This window comes from Equus quagga, chromosome 5, assembly GCF_021613505.1.
Source record: "Equus quagga isolate Etosha38 chromosome 5, UCLA_HA_Equagga_1.0, whole genome shotgun sequence".
NCBI lineage: Eukaryota > Metazoa > Chordata > Mammalia > Perissodactyla > Equidae > Equus > Equus quagga.
This window is the reverse complement of record NC_060271.1, coordinates 8,900,614-8,923,596: the sequence shown is the minus strand read 5'-3', so window position 1 is coordinate 8,923,596 and position 22,983 is coordinate 8,900,614. Positions and strand designations below refer to the sequence as shown.

General features: G+C 47.4%; 1 long non-coding RNA gene across 3 annotated transcripts in view; it reads right to left on the bottom strand.

Annotated features, from left to right (window-relative positions):
• LOC124238920 (uncharacterized) overlaps nucleotides 1–12,116 on the bottom strand; it is a 39,908-nt gene extending 27,792 nt beyond the window's left edge. For all 3 annotated transcript variants that reach the window (XR_006888447.1, XR_006888448.1, XR_006888449.1), the window contains exon 1: nucleotides 12,079–12,116. This is a non-coding gene — a long non-coding RNA (uncharacterized LOC124238920). The remainder of the gene's footprint in view (nucleotides 1–12,078) is intronic.
• Nucleotides 12,117–22,983: the final 10,867 nt, after the last annotated feature.

The window sequence follows — 22,983 nt, the reverse complement described above, 5'->3', positions numbered from 1 at the left end:
ATGTTTAGGTGACATGCTCTTCTTACTGAGGCCATCATGCCATCATCTACTCACTTGATTATCTAACAAATGTTCACTTTCAGCAGACCCTGAGCCAGACCCTGAGAGCACCAGGAGAACACAGAGCAGACCCTGTGCTAACGAAGCTCCCTGTCTAGGGGCAAGAAAGGGACAGAACCATGGACCCAGACAACAGCAGACATTAAGGTGCGATGGGTAATGGGAGTGGGTAGCCCAGAGTGCTGTGGGAGCCAGAGAAGGGAGCATTCACTAGCTTGAGATAGGCAAGGCCATAGAGGTTTGGAAGATACCAGACCCTGTACAGGCTGGGTCCAGCTAAAGGCTCGTGCTCCCTTTCTCCACACCTGCTCACACTATCTGCACCACCGTGTCAATGACTTGCCGGCTTTCATCCGCACCAGGCTATTTCATGCATTCACACCCATGATAAGGTACGTACAAATAAGGCTTGGGAACCAATGAGTGAAACCCCTTCCTGGAAGAGGGTTCAGACAAAGTCTCATAGGGAGACACTTAAGCTGGCTCTTAGAATGAGTAGGAGTTCACCCAAGCAGCTATCCAGGGGCTCCGCATGCCATGCGGGTAGAAAAGAAAGCATGTGCAGGGAATGGTACAGAGTTCAGTGTAATTGGAGCATCAGGTGAGCGTTGGGGAAGGTGGGAGTTGAGGCTGGGGCAGGGGCAGGGTGCCCAAGGGCCTTGGATGCCAGGCTAAGGAGTTAGGACTTTATCCTGTAGGTGATGGGGGACCCTTTATGGGTTGTAAGCAGGATAGCGACTTGGTCAACCACCATAATGACACCAGGGTCCTTGAAGTAAGTTCAGAAGAGGCCAGGCTTCCAAAAACTGGTGGAGAGAAAGCTGAAATCTGACCCAAAGGCAAGAAAGTGAATTCCAGGCCCCAACAGAGCTTCAGCCAGTGAGCAATCCCTCCCGCTGCTAGCCTGCAAGGGGCCCAGGGCTTCCCAAGGTCACTCTTTTCCTGACGGCCTTTGATGTCGCCAGCATTTCTCCCCCACCCTTGGAAATCTTTGCCTTTCATCAGGTTCTGTGCCAAGGACAGATTTGATGACGAGCAAATTGGCCCACTGGAGAAATAAAATGCTTGTGTTTCTTCAGCAGGGAAAGCTGTTGGGGTTTTTTATTATCATTATTATTATTTTTCTCTGAGCCGAACAAGTGACAGGACATAATAATATCATTTATTCTAACTTGCTCTTGCAAATCAGAACTTTTTAATATTTTCCTTTCAAATGAAAATGCCATTTATCATTATCAAATGAAGTGCTAATGAAAACAACATGTATAAGAAACACGTTCACACAGCAGAGCATGATGGAGCACCTTGTCAGCAGTCCATAGTCCCGCCGTTAATTTGATTTCTGCCAAAAATCACTTAAGTGAGACTTGGGGATTTTTTTTTCTCAATGCTCCAGGCCCTTCTACTGAGGCCTGTTTATTCCCCTCTCCCGAGAAGGCTCTGAAATCCCAAACCAGCTTTAATCTGACTTTTAATGGAACTTTCATTGATTGCGTGAGGGATGTGTGCATGTCGGGGAGGGTGGGGGGTTATGCCTGCCTGTCTGTGTGTTATTGCTCATCACTTTCACCCAACGTATATTTGGCTGATAGACTTTGGCTGTGTCCTTTTTAGGTATGTGTGTATTTGTGTACTTTGGTCTGAGTGTGCCTCTGCAGGTCATTATTTGTTTGTGTCCTTAAGCCATGAGGACAGTAATTACGTCTATTTGTTCCTCACTGAAGGCCCAGCATCTGGCCTATTGCCTGACACATGGCAGGCCCTCAATAAACATTTGTTAAGTGAATTGTCTGCATGTCTTCATGAAGCACGCGTTTTTGCCTGTTTGAGTTCATATCTGTGTGTTTCTATTCACATGCGTGGGGCCTCCAGGGCGGGAGCTATCCCTGGATCTCTCGAGCTTCCTGCAGTGCCTGGCACATGTAGGTAAGTATTTGTTGAGTGAATATGTTCTATGGATTTGTATATATGCTTTTTTTAATCAAGGTAAAATTTACATATCATAAAATTAGCATTTTTATGCATACAGTTCAGTGGCACTTAGTACATTCACAATGTTGTGCAACTGTCACCTCCATCTAGTTCCAAAACATTTTCATCACCCCAAAAAGAAACCTTACACTCATTAAGCAGTCACTTCACATTCCCCCTCCCCCCAGCCCCGAGCAACCACTAATCTGTTTTCTATCTCTATGGATTTACCTATTCTGAATATTGCACGTAAATACAATCACACAATGTGTGACTTTTTGTGTCTAGCTCAGTTCACGTAGCATAATATTTTCGAGGTTCTCCGTATATGTTTTCAAGTCTGTATGTATTAAGTCTGTATGTGTGTATTTATGTGTGGGATATTTGGTACCACCACTGTGTTCCTGGAACCTAGCCAAGGCCTGGCAAAGAACAGCTGGGCACTGAGGAAAACTTCTCTTGCCGTTCTTCCAGCCTTGTCCTTCCCTGGCACCTCTGAGGCTTTGCATAGGCTGTTCCCCAGCCCAGATCGCCTTTCCTCACCCCAACCTCTGCTGTTGCCGGATGAACTCTGAATGATTCCTCAGTAATCGTCCAAATGTTATCCACTCCAGGCAGCCTTTCCAGACCCCAGGCTGGGTTACAAGACCCTCCTCTGGACTTCCATTGACCCTGTGCTTTCTTTTGTCATTGCCCTGCCCCACTGTGCTGTCATTGTCAACCTACTTGTCTCTCTCGCTGCTAGATCAGGAGTTCTTAAAGACCAGGGGCTGTATCTTCTTCACCTTTGCAGTCCCAGAGCTTAGCATGATGTTTAGTTTATAGTGGGTGTCCTGTTAAGTGCTAGTTAAAAGAATAAATGAATTTCTAATAGAAGACATTCCACATAGAGAGAACAGCCTGTGCGAAAGCCATGCCTCAGGGTGCATTCATTTTCAAAAACTGCAGCAGTTTGGTATGACTTGAAGCCTAGTGTGTGTGGATGAGGAGGAAAGTGAGAATTCAAATAGGAAGCAAGAAGTGGGAATGGGCCTTAGTGAACCATCCTGAAGGCAATGGGAAGTCCCAGATGGGTTTAAGCAAGGCCATCACGTGGTCAGATTTATGGACTAGAGTTATTCCTCTAGCTAGGAGGTGGAGAAGGTGTGGAGAGGACCAGAATGGATGAGGGAGGACCATTTAGGAGACTACTGTGCAAGTCCAGGCAAGGTGATGGGGGTGGATCAGTCCAGAGGTGTGGCAGTGGACTTGAAAACAGAGGCTTGAGCAGTACTCCACAAAGTATGATCTGCGGACTGGGGCTGATCCGTGAACTCCAACTAGTCCAAACAAGAAAAGCGCGAAAAGGGAAAGGTGAGGGTAAGGACTTAGAAAACTTTAGAGCAATTTGACATTGCTGAGAAGTTTTTATTATATTTTACAAAAGTATTGGTCCAGAACACAATGGAAATGGAAAAATAAAAGGTCCTTCCCCACAGATAGTTTAGAGGACATGCTAATGAATGGAGTATGTTGGGGGGAGAGAGAGGCAGAGGAGGTGTGGGTGCCCCCAGCCAGATTGTCAATGACAAGGACTGTGTCTGAATCATCTCTGTGTCCTCAAGACTCCTTGAGGAGGAAAGGTTAGAACTCAGAGGTTTTGTCAGGACCTGATGGTCCTGAACAATGTCAAGGCTCCCACAGGATGCCAGGAAAGGTATCTTAGTCTGCTCGGGCTGCTATAACAAAATACCACACACTGGGTGGCTTAAAGAACCAAAAAATTATTTCTCACAATTCTGGAGACTGGAAGTTCAAGATCAAGGCACCAGCAGACTTGGTGTTCAGTGAGAGCCCACTTCCCGGTTCACAGAAGTCCTCATCCATCTTCACACTTTGTCTTCACACGGAGGAAAGGGCAAGAGACCCTCTGGGGTCTCTTATAAGGGCACTAATCCCATTCATGAGGGCTCGGCTCTCATGACCTAATCACCTCCCAAAGGCCCCACTTCCAAATATCATTACATTGGGGGTTAGTTTTCAAAATACGAATTTTGGGAGGACACAAGCATTCAATCTATATCAAAAAGTGAGGACAAAAAGATGGATCCCGAAAGAAAATGGAGTCTGAGCCGAGGTGCTCATGAGACACTGAGGAGTCCAGCTGTGCTTCCCTCTCCATCTTCCTCCAGCTGTGCCCTTGCTCTGCTTGAGGGCACAGCATGGTATGAGCTTCTGTGGAAACTGGGAGTCATGATGGACTCCTCCCTGTCCTTCACCCCCCACATTTAATCAGGCACCAAGCACTGTCATCTCAAGAGGCAGTATGGTGTGGGGTGGAGAGCATGGACTCTGGAGCCAAACTGCCTGAGTTCGAATCCTGATTCTACCATTTACTAGGTACATAACCTTGAATATGATATATACCCCTCTGGGCCTGTTTCTTTGGGTTATTGGGAGAACTAAATGTGTTATATGTAAAGTGCTTGGGCCAGTGTTTGGCACGTAGTGAGTGTTCTATGTGTTTGCCGTTACGGTTGCTGTTATTATATTGGTTGCTTCTACTTACGAAGTACCTCCTGAACAAACCTGCTCCTCTCTCTGTGCCTTGTGCCATCGTACCAGGCTAGGCCACCACCATTTCTCCCCAGGCACAGCAACAACCTCTTTCTCAGTAGCCTCTGTGTCTTGCATTGGGTTGTCCCTTATGCCGCTCTGGCCCCAGAGTGCTCTTTTTGAACCACGAATGTGACCGTGTCACTTCCTTGTTTAAAACCCATCAGTGGATGTCCACTGTCCCCAGAATGAAGTCTAAGTGTGCAGGCATAACTCACAAGGCCCTTCGTGACCCAGTCCTTTCCTGCCTCTGACAGCCTCAGCATTGACCACAATTGCCTTCGCTCTTCACGTGTCAGCCCCATGAGCCCTCCTCAGTTCCCCAAACGGCTTTCGCATATTCTGATCCCTCTGCCAGGGCCTCCCTCCTCAACTCCTTTGTCACACCAGCTCCCCTGCCCACTCAAAGTCTCAGCTCAGTAGTCACTCTGTCTGAGATGCCTTCCCTGACTCCCCAGGCAGAATTAGGAGCCCATTTTCTGCATTCTCGCAAGCTCTGTGCCTCCTCGACATAGCATTGACCACACGGTGTTGTCTCTGATATTACAAATCTGCCTCCCCAGACTGTGAGCTCCTCCAGGGCAGACCCTGGGCCTGACCCATCTGTGCAGATGCTGGATAAACCTGTATGAAATGGGACCGATTTGGAATGAGCCCAATATTGCATTTTAAAAGCCAGAAAGCAGAATAATGCGGCTGGATCCAACTTCTCCAGGAGAGGCTCATGCGTGGGCAAGAGGAACATGAGATGTTCTTTTCTCACACCGTTCTCTTCCTGCTGCCACCCCCCTCCTGGCCGAGTCAGTCTCGTGAGTCGACTCCAGATGGGATGGGCTTGGTGGTGGCTGCTGGCTGTGTGCCCAACACCCGTGGGCGCCCAGGAAACACTTGCTGAAAGGAGCTGAGCACCACCCCAGCAGTGCAGCCCTCCAATTCCTACTATGGGGCGTTGGAGACAGGAGTAGGTGGCAAGCAGAAGGTATGTCACCTGAATCTACAATATCTCTGAGCCTCAGTCTTCTCCTCTATGAAATGGAGTTAATAATCCCTACCTTAAGGGTTGTCATGGAGAGTCAAGCAGATCACAGATGTGGACACGTAGCGGGCACTTTCTGCTCCTGCTTGACCCCTGTTAACTTTCTTATCCTCACCAGGGAAACTGAGGGGAAAAGAGCGAGGGAAAGCACAACTTTGGGTGTGGTCACACTTCGGAGCAGCGCCGATGAGAAGCCTCTCTGCAAACATACAATAACGTCTGAGGATCTGGCTCATTTTTAATAGCCCTCATGGTGGTGAACCTGGGCACTGATTTGCAATGGTTAGGAAACAGAGTTAAGCAGTTCAAGAAACATAGAATTGTGTGTATGTGGAAGGGAATTGAACTGAAATACACTACTGCCAACAAGAGCCAACCTTTAGAGAGAGGACTTTCTACGGACAGGGACTATGTTAAGTGCTTTGCATATATTTAAGCCTCACCACAGCCCTAAAAGGAAGGTATCATTACTCCCACTTTACAGATGAGAAAACTAGCTCAGAGGGAATTAAGTAATTTTCCCAAAGATCCATTAGTGCAGAGCCAGGATTTGACCCCAAAGCTATCTGATTCCCAAGCCCTTGCTCTTTCCATCCTGTACTGGACGTTGTCACTGGTCTGTAGCCAACATCTGCTGTTCCATACTCTTCTGTGCACCATTAGGGCTGGAAACCTGAGGACTACATTTCTCAGGCTCCCATGTCAGCGGCTTCCAGTCAGTTCTGCAATTGGAAGGTACAAATGGGCCGTGAGAAGGAAGGAGGAAAATTAAAGCCATTTTCGAGTTCTGGCATCTTTGAGGGTGTGGACTCGGATTCCAGGAGCTGTGCTGACCTCAGTTCCAGGAATGTCTGCAGGGGTGCAGCCTCCACTCTTCCTCTTGACTTCTCCACACCAAGGAGCAGCAACGGCTTCCTTTAAGTAACTGATTTCTGGGGAGCACTCCCTCCCTTTACTCCCCCTTTTGCTCTCCAGCCCATCCAATAGCTTTGTAACAAAGTCTCTGCTTGAAATACATAGAGAGGTTTGCTTCTCCACTGGAAACTGGCTGACACAGTATTGCTCTTCCTACTCCTTCAGTCAGAGGCAAAGCCAGTTGTAAGATCAAGATGTCAGCCAAGCAGACTGAGGGCAAGGCTGAGGCCTCTGTCAGACACTGGAGATCTATCAAGGAAACCAAAGAAAGCATCCATTGGGCTGACACCAAGAAAGGAGGATGCAGGTCAGAGGGCTCCCAGCAGGTATCCAACATGCTGGGCTCGGGCTGTGAGCCTAATTCCGGAATCCACCCACTATTTAGCCTGAGCCCAAAGGCCATCCGCCAGCATCAGGATGGCGCAGGGCTTGGGTGATGCAAGAGCAGGCTAGGAGAAGCAAGGCCAACAGAATATCTTTTCCCTGCCTCCACTACCCCTATAAACCCATATACTTGGTTTTGACTGTTCTCTTCATTTGGGAACTCAACTGAGAACAAGCTTTGGAAATTTGACAAACCTGAGTCCACCTTCCTTGCCAGCTGCTTCTGTCTTAGCCCCTCCACTCTTTGTTTATAGAATGAATGCTGTCATGCCTACTGCACAAGTGTGAGGACTGAGTGAGATAATGTATGTAAAGTCCCCAGCTCAGCTCCTGGCCCACTGCAGATACTTAATAACTGTGCATTCCCACTCTCCCCGCTCCTTCTGAATCATAAGCTCCCTTATTTAGTTATTTAACATGTCCTGTACATGTGTCTCTCAAACTCCATTATAAGGTCTGGGAAAGTAAAGATTGTGTCTAGCCTTCTTTGCTTTACTCAGAGCACCTAGTTCATTTAAAAATAATACTATGCCTTTAATAATAAATAAATGTTCACATTCATAAAAAAAAAAGTAAAATGAAGAAGATGAGAAAAGAGAAATGAGGCTTCTCCATTCACTCTAAATATGGTGCACTGAGAAAGACTGCGGCTTTAGAATCTGCTCAGTTCATTTTAGTATAATGCATTCCTCTTTCTCTACCTTTCTCCTTCCTTCTTTTGCCCACAAATATTTATTTTCCAAGCCTGGAAACATAAAGATAAATAAAGTACAGTCTTTACCCAGAGGAGCCCAGGTGCAAATGGGGAAGACATCACGTAGATAGCTGTCTACACCCCATGCATGCATTTATGGGGCATTGACATACACGTGCTCAGCAGAGACCAGAGCCATGACAGGGGGAAGCACAGTGCTGTGGGGGCCTGAGAGGACCCCTGAGGACCAAGGGGAGGCTTCCTGGAAGAGCTTACTCATGTGCTGGGTCAGAACAGAAAATCGGAAAGGAACAACATGCCAGACCAGGAGCGGGAAGAAAGGAGTCAGGCAAACTGCGGTCCAGGGCCTTCTCAGTTATGTGGCCCGGGGTGCTTCATGTATCCTCTATGGAGCTCAGTCTCTTCTTCTGTGAAGTGGGATAATAATACCTGCTGGGCAAGGTTGTCATGGGTTTGATGGCAATACAGAAAAGACCTGACATAAAGTAGATGTCAACAGATATCAGGTCCCTCCCACCACCATTATAACAATGAACGATGGCTTTTCCTGAAGGAAAGGGGAACTCAAAGTTAGAAGTGCGTGGGGCCAGGTCACCTCTTGAAGACGCTTTGCTGGCCTCTGCAGGTAGAACGGCTCTTCACTTTCCTCACAGGGTTCCTTTGTGAACAGGGCTTATTGCCAATTACGAAGCAAGAAACAGTGAATAATGAAAAATCTAGTCCCCCCTCTGCTCCAACGCACACGTCCCTGGGGTTAGAACCCCCCAGAACGCAATCAGGCCAAGAGACTCACCAAACTTCAGTGAGCCCCTCTCAGCCCACATCTCCATTGCTTTTTTAGATCTCGGATACCACAGCACGAGAAGAAACCATCCCTGACTTTCTTTCTCCCTTTTCAAACTGAACAAGCTCCTGAACTTGTCAAACATCATTGCAAAATTATGAAAAACAACCATAAGTGAAAACTCCAGTTATTAAAATGTATGGGGACTAATTATTGATATGATGATATGCAGAATAAAAAGAAAGAGACACGCTTGGATAAACGGAAATCTTTTAAAGTCATTAATATACATATGTTTATTTTTCCACAGCTACACTGGAAGCTGCAGCAGGGCTGTATTGTCTAACAAATTAGAGGGGGTGACAATGCCATGTTCAGCCCGATATATGATCTCTCTCCACTCAGGCTTATTAATTTTTGCCAAATTAAAACAAGGGCACCCTCCCCACCACAGGCCACAGGACTATGTAATGCAAATATGAATGCCATTAGGAAGACTGCCGGGGGAGCCTGCACAAAAGCCTGAAGTTGTTTCAGCACACACAGGAAACTGCTGGCCCGAAACTGGTCACTGCAGGGCGCGGGGGTCGTCTGCCAGGATGGGTGGCACCTTGGTTTTGTTCCTGGAAGGTGGCCCTCCCCACCTGACACTCCCTCTCTTCTCTCCAGGACCAGTCCTTGAGTCCCCCACATAGCATCACAACCCCACACCTCCATTCCAGAATTATTCCCACCTCACCCCACCCCCATGACTTAGTTTTCCCATCTGCAGACTGGATCTCCTGGTCCCAGGAGACTGAGAATGACGGTGAAAGCTGTGACTCTGGAGTCAGGCAGATGCCACCTTCTAGCTGTGTGATCCTGAGCTGTGTAACCTTTCTGAGCCTCCATTTCATCAGTTACACGGGGAAATAACAGTCTTGTAAACTTATGGGTCTGTCTGAGGCTCAAATAAGATAATACATGAATAGCATCTAGCCAGAGCTTGGCTACATAGTAGATCTTCAATAATTTGTCAGCTATTGTTGTTATCGTTGCCTTTCTCACAGTTAAATTAAATCACATAAAGTGTGTGAAAGCAATAAACACAATGTCTCCTCAAAATATTTTCTCAAAACAAAAACAAAGAACAAAAAACTGGCTCTAAACTTACTCCGCCAAGAAGACCTTGCAGATACATTGACGAGTCTAGCTGACCTCTGACTATGCTCTCTCTCTGATTCCTGCGGGAAACTTGGGCTCTGGGCCTTGGCATCACGGTATGTTTGGAACGGGCTTAAGTATCTCTGCTCGTGTGTGCAGTTCCCATCCCGCGGTGCCACACTCCCATCCCGCCCACCTCTCAGTGTGGCCCCTTCCAGGAAGCCTTTTGGAACGGCCCCTACAGCCACCTCTGGGACCTTGAGTTATGGTTGTTCCTACGGAGGTCCATCTCCCCTACTGGAGAGTGAGTGCCTGGAGGGCAGTGCCTGAGTCTCACCCAGCGCTGGGCCCCAGGGCCTAGCACAAGACCCAGCCCAGGAAAATGAACGGAGTAGCTAACACTTACACAGCATTTGCTCTGGGCCAGGCTCTGGACTAACCAGTTCATAAACGCTAGCTCATTGAATCTCACGGTACTTCATATGGTAAGAAGAAGCATCGCGCAGTTTTACGTAGGCTCAGAGAAGTCAAGTCCCTTGCCCAAATTCACACAGCTAGTGAGTGGTGGATCCTGATCCGACTCTATCTGTGTTCCCTGGAGCTTTAGCCACTCCAGAGCCTAAACTTAACCACTACTGCTTAGAGGGAAAGGAGTGGGGAGGGAGAAGAAATTGCTCCACTTGCCCCTCTCAGCTTTGACGGGGGCAGAGACATTGTTTGGGAAGCTGTTCCCAGCATGCAAATGAAATTGACCACAGCCTCAGCAGGGCAGGGGGAAGGAGAGCAGGCGGTGGAATGGAGAGATGCCCAGGAAGGGGCACCTTCAGGATGTGTTCCCTTGCTGAGTGAGGGAGTGCCGAGGGAGGGGGATGGAGGAGTAGATGGTGGTGCTGTTGTCAGAAACGCGGACCTTCATCATCTCATCATTGTCATCATCACAGCTAGAAGTAATTTCATGCCAGGCACTGTGCTAAGTGCTCCACACACACGATCTCATTCAGGTCTCACAGCAACCCTGTGAGAAGGTATTATTGTCCCCATTTTTAGATGAGAATATGGAGGCTTCCAAACAATAGTCTATTTGGGACAGTTTACACTGAAAATGACTTTGAACCTTACAAAACAAATATTTTACCAGCCCTTTTTAACCAGGAAATATGTGCCCTGGCTACTCAGTCACTCCCCGGACATACAGAGGTTGAGGTGTCCTGTGCCCCAACTTTTGCCCCAAAGTCACAATCCCAGCATCCTGGGACCTGACTGTCAGTCCTGAAGCATTCCCCAGGCACCTTTCCCAGCAAGGCTAGCAAGTCTTCCCGCAAATAGAACTTGGAGACACCCAGGAGTTCTCGAAGGGGGCGGGCAGATCAGCAGGCCCCTCACTAACGTACCCGGAATTTCTGATGTCCACCTGAGGTCTACATTCCACTGCTCCTGAATGATCCCCAACTTCCTCACCCCACCAGCTCAAGCACACACTCTGGGAACCCGGGTGTCAGGCTCATAGCTACTCAGAGCCCCAGCCCCTGGAGAGCTATCAGAATTGGGTAAATGCAGCTGTTGTTTTGAAGGAGTAAGTTGAGGGCACTTAGCAAATCAACTTCCTAATGAATCTTTTCAGGTCGGGTTGGAAGCTGCTCCGTTACTATGGAACTTGGCTTGATTCGGAAATTAATGTGGCAATTTACAGCCACTCTTCCAGGCAGGAAGATTTAAAGAGAGGGAGAGAGAGCGAGGGGAGCGAGACCTGCAGTGGTGGAGGCTTACAAGGCAGCAGCCTAAGGCGTGTCTGGAGTGCTGGGCCACACACACTAGTACAGTTGGGTAGCTTGTGCCAGGCTGTGTCTATGTGGAACACAAGCAGAGAAAGGCACTCCTCAAAGCGGATCTGAAAATCCACATCCCTACCCCTCTTCCTTTTAGGGATTTTAAAGAGAGAAAAAGAGGGAGAGAAAAGATAAGATAGATAGATAAGTAGATAGATAGATAGATAGATAATTGATAGATAATAGAGAGACAGATGATAGATACATGATAGATAATACAGATAAACAAAGACATTATAGATAGATGATAGATAGATAGTATAAATAGATAAATAACAGATAGATAGATAGATAGATGACAAATTTTTCATTGCTGTGTTTCCCTGACTTCCAGGATTTACTTCCCAGTATCACTATTTTTGCCATGTCCATAAGTCACCAATAACATTATTTACTTTTTATTTTTCTTTAAATTTATTCACTTTTATCTTAAATAAATTTTATATCACTAACATAAGTAGAAAACTAATATTACTTACCAGGAGTAGAAAGTAAACATAAAATTAATTACATTGAAAACAAAACAAAATTATTACATTCTAGAGGAGTCCTTGTCCGCCAGAGTCTGAAGCCTGGCCCTTATTTAGGAAAAAAGCAAGTATTAGAGATATGCTCAGGACCTATTAATGCAAAACCGACATGAACGTACCTCTTGATGTAATCAGACAGACTGAAAGAGGAGTTAAATGGAATCACTTTCTTTCTCAGTATATGACTCAGTGCTGTTTAATGCTATGACCTTTGCAGTTTATTTGTTTAACAAATATTTACATAGCACGTACTATGTGTCAGAGGCTGTTCTAAAGGCTTTTCAAAAAATTAACTCATTCCATCCATTTAATTTGTATCATAACCCCATGTGGTGTAACATTATTCCCATTTTAGAAAGAGGAAACTGAGGCACAGAGAGGGCCAGTAGCTTGCTAAAGGTCACCTCAAACCATTTTACATACCACCTAAAATCACGTGTGGTTTGGTGAGTCAGAGTGGCCCGGAGCTCCTCCAGCCACTGTCCGGGCTGGAACTGCAGGCACATGGCACGGGACACTGTTCAGACATGGAGTTCCAGGTAGCTGCAGGCTGCTTCCTCAGGGTCCAGCCTCAGCCAGCAGCGGCATCCGTGGGGAGGTCCCCATCAGTTAGCTCCTCCAGGGCCCTCCGGTACTCTCCAGCTGACTGTGAGTCTGGCTTCTATGGCTGGCAGGTGAGAGACAGTGGATGCTGACCTAGAGAAGAGTTTCCAGAAGGAGAGAAGGAAGTGGGGTTTTTTTTGCCTTTTTGGTTTTTAAAAAAATAACGAAATATAACACAAGCCCCTGGAGCTGCTGCTGTTGTCTGTTAACTATTCCTAAAAGAAGTCTCTGAATAGTGCTCTGAGAATGAGACCAGGGTGGCAGTTGGAGATCAGGTGGCTGGATCTGAGGAGGCAGTGGGTTCCCTTGGCACAGGGAGCAGCAGTGGTGGGTGCAGATGGAGCCTGTGTAGGGACAAGGGGCCGTCTGCCGAGGGCTTCTGTGACGAGCTGCCTCTGCAAGTGCAGCCAGGTGCCCTTGAGGGGCTACTCCAGCGGTTCTGCACTGCATAGCCTGTGCCTCGTGGCCTTGGGGTATAAGATGGGCTGCAGCCCTAACCACAGCCTGGAGCGGCTGCAGGGAGATCTGCATCACTATCATCATAATAAAAGGGTAGCAGAGGCAATATTTTCAAAATTGCTAATGCGTTATTCTCTTTTGCTTCTCCAAGTACATGAGCCTTGCCCAGTTTGACTAATGTGAAGTTGAGAATCTTCCAGAAGGAATTCCAAGAGAAAGATGAAGTAATATGTAGCCTCTGACACTAAAAAAATAGCCATAATTTTATCTTGGCTGGAACTAAAAGCTATATTTTTTCCCCACTAACTAGCAGAGAGACAGAGAGGGGAGGCTCAAAAGGAAGGTCAGATCATCAGTAGAAAAAATAATGCCATCTTTTTGCCGAGTTGCGTTGGAGTGTGACTGAAGTTTGAGATCCTACTCTGATAGCTAACACTGGCTGAGCACCTCCTTTGTGTCAGGTCGTTCACTTGCCGAGTGTTTTACGTGCACAGCCTCATTTACTCTTCTGAAGTCCTGAGGTTGGAGCTATTATTATCCCCATTTTATGGATGAGGAAAGGGAGGAAGGGTAAGTCAAGATCAGACATCCAGGAGGGGTTAGAGCAGAGATTTGAACCCTTGGTGCATTATTCTAGACTGCAACAATTGTCCCCAAGAAGCTACCAGTCCCCTTGGCAACCATGACTCACTCCCCAGGAGCAGCCAGAGCACATCTTAGGAGAGAGTCTGTCTTTAAGACCAAAATTCTTGGGCTCATGTCAGTCAAGGACTCTCTGTCCAGCCCCTCACAGGTGCCAGAGCCTGTAAAGGTTGTAAGGGTGATTGGAAATGCACAGGCACCACACAGGGGGATGTGGACTGTGGAGGCACCTGCCTTGTCTGGGCACCTCCTTGGACCTTAGACTGATAAGGCCCCTGCTCAGATTCTGGATCTGCAAATAATGCATCACACATCCTCACGGGGGGCCAGTGCTTGACTGTTTATTTGGCAGCTCAGAGAGCTCCTCAGCTGCCAGAGGCTCCAAGCACCAGCCCCCGCAGCCCGTATAAGAGTTGCCATTCCCCTCTCCCCAGGGGGCAGCTCAAAGGTCAAGCAGGACCTAGCTTTCCTTCTTTGACTCCTTGAACATTGAGGAAGGCCCACCTCACCCCTCCACCTTCCCCCTGCCTTGCACCCTCCAGACACAGCCCCAGCAGAGAGGGATGAGGCCCTGTTCATCTGCAGGCCCTACTCCTGGGGTTCCCAGAGCTCTCCTCTCCCCTCAGGTCTGGGCCTGGATGCCAGCCTGGCTGTGCTGCTGTTTGTTGCATGGCCTTCAACAGGGAAGTTACCCTCTCTGCGCCTCAGTGTCCTCATCTGCTGCGTAAAGGGTTGGAGCTTCTGAGGTTTAGCACCTACTATTCCCCCTGTCTGGAAAACCCTGCCTCCGCTTCTTGACCTTGCCAACTCCTATGTCTTTCTAGGTTCAACTCATGTTGTTAGATCCCTTGGAGGCCTTTTCCCACCTTCCATCTTCTAACTTCTGTCCCAGCTGAACTGCGTTCTTCCACAGCAATAATAATAATTACTACGTTTTCAGTATAACTTCAAACCTTTATTAAGCACTTACCACATACCTGGCACTGTTCTAAGCAGGTTACATGTATTGATTTATTCAGTTATCACAACTTCATAAGGTGGATGCTACTAGTGTCCTTATTTTACAGACAAGGAAACCAAGAAATAAAGGCAAAATGAATTACCCAAGGTCACCTGGCAAATAAGTGGCAGAGCTGGAGTTTGAACTCCTGCATGGTTCTCATGAGTGATGAAAAAGTGTGATGGGCAGGAGGGAAGCCACCTTGCCTGGTCAGAGTTTCCGTTTTGATTTATGATTCCATTCAGGGAAGCCCACACAAAATTTTTAGCCAAACTACATCTTTTTTTACGGACTATTTTATTCCTCAGTCTTGACCCCAAATCCAACTTTCTGGGCCGAACCCACGACATCATAATCTGTCTGTTGCCATCGACACAAACAGAAGTCCTAGGTGTGGAGGCATGGCAGAGCTGTCAGAACACCCGGGGTCGACATCCGACACTCTGTGTGATTTTGGACAAGTTCCCACTCCTCTCTGAGCTGGTTCCTCATCTGAAAAATGAGGTTGCAATACCTACCTCTGAGATGGGGAGGGGATTGAATAAAACAAGAGGTGTCATAGCTCTGAGCAAGTGAGAAGTAATTCCTTCAACAGCTACTTAGGAAGCACCTGGCACTGTTGCTGTCAAACAGGACGAAAAAAGGACCCGCCCTCTTGGAGTTTCCATTTGAAGGAGGCATTTGCACTGGAGTTATTTGCCAGACCAGCTCTTCCTGAAGGAGCCTGTCTCTATTTGTGAAACCACCAAGTTCCCCATCACGTCAGAACCTCAGGATCGTCTCTGACAGGTACCCACCTCCCTGCCACTCACTGCTCTCCCTCTTCTCCTTCCTCTGCCCCCACCTAGGTCAGGGGGTGGCTTCTGCCAGTCCCTCCCCTTCTCTGGCTACGCTTCCTCCTAACATAAGGAGCTGGGGTTAGGGAGAGGGATTTCCAGGAACTTCCAAGTGGTCATCAATGATTGAATGGTTTGTTACTCCTTCGTAGAGTGGACTCCTCCCTTGCATGGTGAGGTGATGGCTGGGCAAGATGAACCCACACACCCAGGAGGACCTTTTGAGATTACCAGGCAGGTCCTCATTGACCTCGAGACACTAAGTTTTACTCCCTGACCACATCAAAGTACCTTCAGGTTCCCTTCACCTACTGCTGAGATCATGGCTCCCCTCCATTCCTTGCCTTCCTGGCCAGTCCCTATATTACCTTTAAAACTCAGAGCAGAAGTTGCTTCCTCTCTACTCTGTCTGTGTTTTCACTCAGTGCACTAGAGTATAATTTATTGATTTGAACATCTGTTTCTCCCACCACAATGATTGCTCCTTGTGAAGGGCAGGGACTGTATTTTATAATATTGTCCCCAGGCCCTAGGGAAGCGTGCAGCTCATAGCAGGTGCTCAATTGGTATTGGATGGATTGAATTGAATGTGATTTAAAGTCAACTGCTGAAGTTCCCAGTATCAGGAACTGGCAGGACTAGGAGCAGAACCCAGACCTGAGGATGCCAAGTCCAGCACACCTCATCTTCCTGCAACTGTCAGGAGGAGACCCTGGCAGAGGAGCGGTGTCCAGACCAGCTGCTTTCACCACCCCTCCAAGGAGCCTGGGGAGTGGGTGGTCTCCAGGAGCCAGGCTGCCTGAAATGGATCCTCGGGATACCCTAAGCCTCTGTCTATGCTGGCATTGCTGCCCACCTTGTTTGCTTCTCTTTTTTCCTCTTGCTTCTCACCCCCCACCCCAGCCCCTGGCTTTCTGGGAGCTGAAGTCCCCTTCTGCTCCCTTTCCCCAGACCTCTGTAAGTATGGTAGGAACCCAGCTTTCTGAATGAGGTGGGAGGGGACAAAGAGAGCCACCCATCCCAAGCCTGTCAAGTGCCCAGTTCATATTCCTGCTGTGACTGTATCTAAATTTGCAAATCATCACCCTGCGCCCCACCATCATGTGTCATCTTTTATGCATGGCCACCTCTGCCGCGCTGCTCGGCCAGTTGCTATGCAACGGACTACGGCGCCACGGGGGCCTGACATTAGTGAAAGCAAATTGACCAGAGGAGCCCTCATCCCGCATGCAAAGCAGCCAGGGCCTCCCAAGCCACCGTCTTTCTATCCAGGGCCAAACCCTTGGACCACAGCCTCCCCAGCCTAAGCTGCGGACACTGGCACTCCTACTTCTCCAGAAAAGGCTGAAATCTGGCCAGTGACAAGAGCCACCTCCAAAAGGAAATGAGGGGGCCATTGTACCTTCAGGCTCTGAAATTCTGAATCTCTAGTGGGATGGACACTGGCTCCTGCAGGGAGGGAAAAGAGCTACTGTTCATTGAGCGCTTACTATGTGCTAGCCACGGTAAGAACAGTACAATGCAGAAAGCTCTAACTTCCTGGATTCCAGCCTAGCTCCACCGTTTCTCAGCTGTGTGCTGTGCATGCAAATCATTTATCAGGACTTAGACCCAGCCATTGAAAGAGGCTGTCCTCAGACATCTCAGAGGGCGAAAAAGCCTGGATAATGGGCTGGAGGGGGAGGGAAGCCAGCAGACAGCAGGGGTGAGAAGATGAGAGAAAGGAAGGAGGGGAGGGTACTGTCTTGCACACCTAGTATTGAAGGCCTCTGTGCTTCCTGTTGGGAGGAACAGAGGAAATTAAGAGCTGGCAGTTGTGGTCTCCCCTTCTGCCCAACTTCTCATGGCCCCTACTCCCAGGAACTTGACCTCACAATTTCCCACTTGAATATACATCATTTTGCACTGAGAGGCAGGAAGTTGTGCTGGAAAGAGCAAGAGCTTTGGAATTGATTAGAACTAACCTCAAATCCTCAAATCCTGGCTCTCAGCCTTCTGAACTGTATGACTGCAGCAAGTTACTTCTGCCTTTTGAATTTCAGTTTCTCAGTCTGTAAAATAGACATGATGATACCTACCTTACAGGGTTAAATGGCTGACATATGCAAAGTGCCTAACAGAAAATCAGTAAATGCCACTCTTCTCCTCCAAACTCTTCAACGGCTCCTAATTGTCAGAAGAACGAGTCTGCTTCCTTAGTCCCACCTGGGCCCCACTCACCCTCCCAGCCTCTCCCTCTCTCCCTCTCTGCACTTCTGCACATTTGCTGGGGCTGCCACTTCTGTCTGGTAAACCTGTTATCCAGCTGTTTGTTTTTTGAAATCTGGTCTACTTCTCAGGATCCAGAAAAAAGAGAATAAAATTCAGCTCCAGTAGGCAAGCCTGCCCTGGCAGACCATCCCCTAAGCCACTGAAATTTCCCAGTGGAAGAAGGAGCAGGGAACCAAGAAGTGCCCTCCCTTCTTCAGTGATGAGTTTGGAAACTTTCCCAAGCTTTAGGACGAGATCTCTCAAAGCTCAGGATCCCACTGAGGAATGCCATTCCGTGGCTCCTGAAACCTCGGGGCTACCCCTCACCCTGAAGATGGGCACACCCTGAGACATCACAGCTCAGCGACTCACTGGGAGCCAGGTATGGCTCTAGTCACCATAACACCTTGGGTTATTTTTTTTAAAGATTGGCACCTGAGCTAACATCTGTTGCCAATCTTCTTTTTTTTCCCCCTTCTTCTTCTTCTCCCCAAAGGCCCCCAGTACATAGTTGTATATTCTAGTTGTGAGTTCCTCTGGTTGTGCTATGTGGGATGCTGCCTCAGCATGGCCTGATGAGCGGTGCCAGGTCCACTCCTAGGATCCAAACAGGCAAAACCCTGGGCCGCCAAAGCGGAGCATGTGAACTTAACCACTCGGCCATGGGACCAGCCCCAACACCTTGGTTTTGACCAATGTTTAAGACTTCACAACCACTGATTAACTAATTCACAACTATTTGTTGACATAGTAACAATATCCTTAATTTTCATACAAATCAGTGAGGTAGATATTATCCCCATTTGCTGAGGAAGAAACTGAGGCTCAGAGAGGAAAAGTGACATGCATAAGATCACACAGTGGGTTGGTAAAGGTAAGACTGGGGCAGGTATGCAGCTTTACATGAAATGGGCTATGAGGCTGTAATGTACAGACTTTGTCTATATCCCCAGTCGTCCTTAACACTTGCCTGATTTGCCCATTTATAAAACCCACAAATTACCAGGGAAAGCCATTTACCTGTGTCTTATTAAGGCAAAGCCTTTACCAAACCCAGAAAGAGACAGCCTGGAGGGTGCAGAGAGCACTAGCTTAGCTGTGTGCCTCTGGGCAAATGACTCCATTGCTCAAGCCTGAGTTTCCTCTCTCTGAAATGGAAGGTAAGGTTACCTACCCTCCTCTCACATCTCTTCTGAAGGACAAAAATGATGCAGACACCAAAGTGCTAAACTATGAAGTCTTATTAGGTATTAGCACCCACTTAGAAGTGGCATTCCTCCAAACCAGAGGTTTGCAACCTGTTTCTGACTTATGCATTCCTTTAATTATTCAATGTTGAGAACTGTGTTGTTGTTGTTTAAAAGGAGACGTGCCAATTGTATTGCCTTCATGTTGTATTGAAAAGCATTTCTTCATTATTTGGACTAATTTCCAAACAAATTAAAAACTGTTGTAGCAGTCAAGCTCTGACTGCTCCATCTATTAGATTCAGAAGATGGAAAGTTCCTTAAACACAGATAGAAACAATTCTGGTAACACAATCTGATTTTATAATTAATTTTCTACGCAGGAAGGTGAAAGTTCCCCTTCCTACTTTGTCCTCAAGTTCCTGACTATTCTCCCACTTCCAGCAGGCTCTTGGGTAAGGAAAAGCAGATTCTGTTACCTGGGATTCTGTTGTATGTAAAAGGATAAATCTTTTCTCCAATGTCCTTTGATCACAGGATGGCCAGGGTAGGCGAAGCCAAGAAGTTCCTTTATGATCTGACCTTTTTGGTTCCTGCTTCTTGCCCAGTGCAGCCATGGTAAATACATCTTCATCAGGGCCTGGTCACTCAGCGAACCAGCCCTGGTCAGCAGCCTACAGAGGCCCCACCCTGTGCCAGCCCTTGGGGCAGACATGCCCTGGGGGTGCTCAAGATCTAACAGAGGTGTGAGGCTGAAACAGGTGAAATAAGGAGGGGCAAACAAGTATGCAAGGAATTGTTTAAATAGCAAGGCGGTTGGCTGGACTGAGCTCCTCGTGAAAGGATGGGCATATTAAATGGATCCAAGGTCTAGTCTATGACCAAGATCAGAACTCAGTCTGGGGCTGGGTTTATGCCTCAATACATGGCCAGGATCAGACCTCAGGCTGGGACCAAGGTTAGGGCTCAGATTGTGACCAAGATCAAGGCTCAGACTATGACCAAGATTAGGGCTCGGTCTGTGGCCAAGATTACAGTCCAAATGAGACCTGAGGTCCAAGGCCATTCTCTGGCCAGAGCGAGGCTAAACTGTGGTCAGGATCATGGCTCAGTTTGTGACGTGGCAATAGGATTCATAAGTGATTTAGACCTAGTCTCTGCCCATGGATTTCACAGTCTAGTCAGGGAGATACTAAACTGAAATTACTCTGCTAACTATTAAGAGTTGCGAGAGAGGGGAAAAGGAAATAATAAGAACATAAGAGAGGCTCAGATCATCCAGTCTAGGAGGCCAGGGAATACCTTCTAGAGAAGGTGACGCTAGAACTGTGATGCCAGAAGAAGCTGAGCAGCCTTATTTCATAATGTCCTTTTTTGTATCACGGTTTTGAGCATGCAGCCTCATTCACTTTGTGGTTTTCCAGTTGCACCCATGTTTGTTTTGGGGCACACTCTTGCTCTTCCACTGGCCAACAAAGTCCTGAAGACACAAAGTTTTTTTCAACCTCCGTACTTCCCATTATTTCCTGTCCACCATTCAAGTACTCTGTCTGGCCCTGACACTAAGTCCCAGACACCTTTGTCTCTTTGGTTTGGTTGGATGCACTGGATTTCTATGCGAGGATCCTTTTACTCCCTTGTACTGCTCATCCTCATCTTGTAGTACAAAGGTGTGAGCCTTTTCCCTAGGTTTAGATCCACTAGCCCTCAGAGGAACAGAATGATTAAGGAAATCACACAATGAAATCAAGGAAACCAGGGAGCTCTGTGACTTCAAGCAAGTCACCTAATCACTCTGAGCTTCAGTTTCCTCATCTGCTGAGTGGGGCTGAAGCATGCCTTGCCTATGTTGCAGGGCATTTTGGACACTCACTGAGAGAACTGATGTAAAAAAAGCTCTGCAGATGGGGAGGATTACAACAAAGCTCTCGTGGATGAGAGAGGCAGAATTTCATTTCAGCTTCACAGGATTGTTTGATCCTCACTGGGGAGGAGGTAGGATCCATGGTCCCCTGTGTCTGTTTACAGCCCAGGAGTGTGTGTGTGTGTGTGTGGGGGGGGGGGGCAGTATGTGCTTCTGAGTCACTGCTTTGGGGCATGAGCACAGTTTGTGCCCATTTCTATATCAATGTATGTGCCTATGTGTGTGCCTTAGGTTAGCTTCTTCAGAGCAGACTATGAGATGGGGATTCATGTGCAAGTGATTTATTAAGGAAATTCTTCCAAGAGAAACCAGTAAGGGAGTAGAGAAAGCAGGACAGGAAGGAGAAGAAGCCAAACAAGGTGGGATCTCAGGGAAAGTCCTGCAGAGTAGATTTTAGCCTGATCCTACAGGGGAACTCTGGAGTGTAAGTCATCCCAACTCAAGAGTGGAGCTAGCCTTTCACTGTCTCCCTTGCAACAACCCAACCATCATTGGTCGACTCCCAGACACTTCTGGCTGTCTGTCATAGTGGACTGGTGCTATTGTCCAGTGGCTTGCAGGCAGGCCACTGAAGAAAAGCCACAAGTACCATGGAAAGCACATGAAGTGAGAAGTTGAGGACCCAAGGGGATCTGTGTAGAGCACCAACATTATCTGCTAGAAGGTTCCCATTTGTGTTGGTTTCCCAAGACCTGTGTGTTGGTTTCCCAGCCTCTCTGGCTATCCTTTCTCATTTTCCTGTAAGAGCTCCACTTTCTCTATCCCTTAAATGATGACATTTCACCTGCTTAAAACCCTTGCCTGGCTCCTGACTGCCTGAGGGATAAAGTCCAAGTCCCTTCACGTGATTAAGAAGCCCCTTCATGATCTGTCCTCTGCTGACCACCCCAAGCCTCATCACTCACATGGCGTCCTCACTCTACCCCAACCAAGAACTTGCTGGTTATAGGGATCATAATGGGGTTTCGGGGAGCCTTCAAGCTTCTCATAGCCCAGTAGGGAACACAGGGATACAACAGGAAAATCCAGGAATTTGTGGCACTAGAGACGAGGTACATAACCCAGCCTGGGTGCAGTGAAGATTTCCCAGGGGGATGAATGTGAAGGGTATAGATAGGAAAGTGGAGAAGAGTGATCCTGGCAGGATTTGCAGCATTCAGGGAAGATGGGAAGATGTGCAGGAGCAGATCTGGCAGAGAGTGGTCATAAATTAAATATTTATGGAATGGATAAATGAATGAATGACTATACAGGCATCACACAGCCTGGGTTTGGGAACTTAGAAGCCTTGATTCTTGTCTCCTTTGCTCACTCACCAAGAAATAGCCAACAAGTCATTTAACTGCTCTGAGTCTCGGTTTCCTCATTTAGAAAATGAGACAATGGATGTAAAAATACTTGTATACTGCAAAACCCTGTTCAAATATTAGTTTTCATTCATTCATTCATTCATTCATTCAAAGAATATTTTTGCATTTCTACATTATGCCAGGCCATGTGCTGGAATTCGACCTAAATAGAAATGAGATGAGTACTCTACTTGCAAGCAGAGAGGAGAAAAGTTTAGGAGAGGAGACAAGGAGACAAGAAAAGTTCAGGTCATAATGAGACAAGATGCTATATTTGAGATCCAGGAGCTGAGACAGGTTGACGATTGTCATCCAGTGAGGAAGATTTCCCAAAGAAGGTAAAACTTGTGCATTTGTGCTCTGAAGGATAAGTGGGGTTTTGCCAGATTAAGAAGGGGGATCATATTTGAAGACACGGAGGCATGAAAGAGAAATGTGTTTAGACCAGCAGGATGGGTCTGGATGGCATTGTGTACATGGGATGGTGTTGGGACATGAGAGGGAATAGGTAAGTCTCTTGAGGTCAAATAATATAGAGGGAATTTGAATACTTTTCTACAGGTAACTTCTTTGGCATGAGAGTTGATGTGACACTGAGATGAGAGGAATAAGTGAGCAAAGCCTGTTTGGCGACCAGGAAGAAGAGTTGTGGGAACCAGTACCTTAAGAAGTGGAGAAAATTCTGGACCTTCACAGTCATTACCACCAAACACATAACCACACTACCAACCGCCATCACCAAGCTTCAGCAGTCTCTCCCTTAGACAGCTATCC